Raw genomic sequence first — 4,008 nt, forward strand, 5'->3', positions numbered from 1 at the left:
TTGATGTCGAGATGATTAATTTGAAGATATTTGGACATCAAAACAACATCTTCAGGTGAAATTTTGTAGGTGGAGTTTAATTTGATTGTTTAGAGCCTCAACTCTATATAAACTTTTTTTTTCTAAAAATCCTCTAATTAATCACTTCACGGTGTACAGATATGACAAAAATAAATAAATAATAGCATGTCTTAAAAATAATGCATCTTGTTACATACTCCTAGGACTGTCCATTTTCAAGCTTTTCAAGTGTTCATAAACTCCTCAATCTATACGTTTTTTTCAGTTTTAAATCTGATAATAAGAGGTGAAAATAGGTTTTAGTATAATTAAAGTTGTGAAAAACTAAAGTTAAACTGAGTATCATATCTCTCTTGCTTTAACCATTTCCTCTTGGTATGTAACCACATGAGGGAGTTCTGTTTTATTTTTCTCTTTTTTTTCTTTTTTTTTTTCAAGGCAGTATAGCATAAACATTTCAGACATTATTGTTCTAATTAATTGGAAAAATACTAAAACGACAATGATGATCGTCCAACCAATTAATTGGACAGTGATGGTTCAATGGACCATTGTTGTCATTGTGACCATGTGGATTTTCTATTTTAAACGAGATTTTGAATACCTTTTTCGTAGTTTAGATTAGGTTTCAAAAATCTTTGGCCATTCAAAAATCTTTGGCCATTGCACATGACGAAAGGAAATTACCAAAACATTCATGCAATTTTTGTTTCCAGGTGCAGGTAAGAAGTCTTCTCTTTGGTGTAGTTGATCACATGGAGAGTATAGTTTGGAGTGTCATGTTCTAATAAGTTGGATCTTATGTGTGCCGAAGCTCTAAAATCCGATGGGTTGATTTTGGAAATAAAGTGTGAAAAAAATTAAACCGGCATCAAACAGACAACAAGCCAAAAAGGTACATCAGAAAAAAAATAATATAAAAAGAACACCATAATTTATGTGGTTCGTCACAGATATGACTACATTCACAGGCATGACAAACTGAAATGCACTATATCAATGAGAGTTACACCATAGATTTTTTGATACATAAAGTATTATATTAACAATAGACAAAACTCTATCAAATAATATTTTAAACTACCATACCGATCGATACCACATGTTATTCTTCTTTATCTTTACTTCTGACCATCATTATCGATAACACCAGATAAAGATGCGAGAGCAACGAAAAGCCGTTTTTTTCTCTACAAAGGGAATACCACAAAAAATCTTTACGGGAACGACTTCTCTACAAGAAACAAACCCCTCTCTCTATAAGAGGTATGAGCAACTGTTTCTTTCACTAGAAGCTCACTTCTCTATTTATAGGCTCATCTCTCTGCCCAAGAGGCCACAATCAAGCTCACTTCTCTATTTAGAGGCTCCTCTTTCTCTGCCCAAGAAGCCACAATCTCTCTTTAAAAGAAAACCAAATTTCCCATAAGGTGACCTAAATAGGGGCACATTTTCTCTCTCTACAATAACTTATAAAAGAAGAGCAAAGCACATGCCCACAAAGTGTTATGTGAGAGGCTACTCCCATATTTTTTTTACTTTATGGAAAACTTTAATTCTAGTTATTTTTGGTGCTCAAGTTTATCCTAAACTATATGGAACTTATCCAAAAAATAACTTCCTACATAATTAAAATTATTTAATTCTATAAAAAACCCAATAAATATAGAAATTCATCAATATGAACACCAATCCTAATAGTATAGGATTTTTTTGAGGTGATTTTGAATATCACCAAATCTAACGGGATCATGTTATGTTTTCTATAGGAGTGTCGACAGGTTTGGCAAAGCTATCCTGGGCCAGTCTAGGACCCAGAGACTTGCCCTGGTCATCAAGCCGAGATTTCAAGCCCGAGCCACCCCTTAAGCCAAATTTAGTGGGCAACGCCCAAGATGTTGGGCCCAGTTGCACAACCCATTTCCATCCTCAATTTTCCAATACAAATAAAACAATGAACACATGGGGCATGTGATCATGACTATCCAATATGTGGGTGAAGGACACATACACCCCACCTAGATGGTCTCAATCCATGCAGGCTAAGGTGCACAAGTATTGGGTCTGATGGATCTTATTGCGAATATGGTTTCAAGACAGAGTTTATGGAATGATCGATTACTCAAAGGGGTGAACGACCTTGTCGCATTGGGTCTAGGTACGGCCCGAACAGACTGGTTTACACGCCTACAAGAGATCCATTTGTTTTGGTTTGCCTTATTAACTACATTTTCACCACAACCACGTCTAATATGAAACTGTTGGGTGAGTGAGGCCTTTAAAGGTCTTATAACAACCATGTCTAATATGAAACTGTTAGGTGAGTGTGGGCTTTAAAGGTTTTATGAGTGTTTGTAATAAAACACTTTGATATAGTGGAACATGAATTCAGTGGAATGTGGTCCCTCATAGACTATACTAAGCAAATAATTTTTGATGATACCGAACTGAGCTTGATGAGCTACACCAGATAGTTGAAAAAAACCTATGTTACATGGGCATAGAAAACTATCTGATAAGGGTTCTAATAGGTCATCCCTTGATGAGGTCGGAGTATGCCCTGATGAGTGAGCCGAGGGACTGTGTGACCCTTATATGTAATGATGGCCTTCAGAAACGGTATGTATAATGATAATCATTTCGGAAAAGCGAACCACATTTAAGGGTGAAGCTTATGCATGTGCGAGAGATACCTCTATGTACCATAGAAGTTGTGGTCACATCAGGTCTAGGTAACATTGAAATGTCTTTAAGGGAGAATCTATAATCCACAAACTGGGATTACGACCCCTTGGTTTGTCTGTCAGATTTTAGTGACCCACTAATGAGCCCCTGCATGAATTGTGGGTCATGGGAAATACTTGATTGATTTGATAAAGTAAGTGTGGTATGTAGTCCACAGTTGAAGGTGGAGTGCCCCATGTTTATTGATTCAATTCCTATACCATATGGATCATTTTTCCCATTTAATGAATTTAATTATCTTTGTTTTATGACATGTATTATTTTAGAATTATTATTTAAATTTTTATAAATCTCTGGATATTTTATTTATCGAATTTGGATTTATTGAAACAGAGATATTGATTTAAATATTCAAATAAATTCTAAAAATTATTTTATTAAATTTTAAAATATTTATAATTGCATGGGGGCCCATTGTGCACATTGGCCCGCCATAGTTTAGTTGTTGGGGTCCATGAGATCCCCTCATGGGTGGCATGCCCCACCCTTTTGAAAGCTTACTAAATTCCATTGTTTTATGATAAAGCAACTTTTGATACGAAGGGTAAGATCCTATGTGTTTTGGAAAGAAATTAGCTTGAGGAAGCTTTGAATGATTTTTTGGAAAACATGAGAAGGTTTGTGTGTTATATTGGAATGTACAATATTATATTTGAAATTATTTTATTTAATTTTTATTGATGGAAAAATTGTTTAGAAAAAAAAGATAATGGTTCTAGTACCTTCCATAATGTTAATGACCCCACAAATATTCAAGATCAATAGTTCATGTTCAATCTCACAAAAGAGGCAAGCAATGGAAAACCCAAAAAAACCCTAATCATATTCTTGCTCTATAAATAGAGGACATCTACCCATGAAATCTTTACACCAAAATTTCTCTTCTCTCTCTCTAAATTTTCTCTTTCTACCCTAAGAGACTCTCTCTCTAGTTTTAATGAGGGGACACACCTCACCTCTTGGGCTCTCTCTCTCTCTCTTGTCTTGTTTTAAACCTAAGGGTTGAATAGTGTTTAGAAGATGATATCGTAGACTAGATCTTGAGGGTTTGAACCTAAGTCTAAAGTCTCGTGATCAAAGAGGAGTTCATAGATCCATTGGAGGGATTGACCTAAACTTGCTTTTCCGATTGAGATTGAAGGTTGATTGTTGATCCTGCGCCATCGGATGGTGGTGACTCGGCATTGGTGCAATAAACCCAGTTGAGATAATCTCCGGCATATCTTTTGTTTATTGCATATT

The sequence above is a fragment of the Amborella trichopoda genome, chromosome 2, assembly GCF_054954075.1.
Source record: "Amborella trichopoda isolate Santa Cruz 75 chromosome 2, AtrichopodaSantaCruz75HAP2 v2.0, whole genome shotgun sequence".
In the NCBI taxonomy this organism is placed as follows: Eukaryota; Viridiplantae; Streptophyta; class Magnoliopsida; order Amborellales; family Amborellaceae; genus Amborella; species Amborella trichopoda.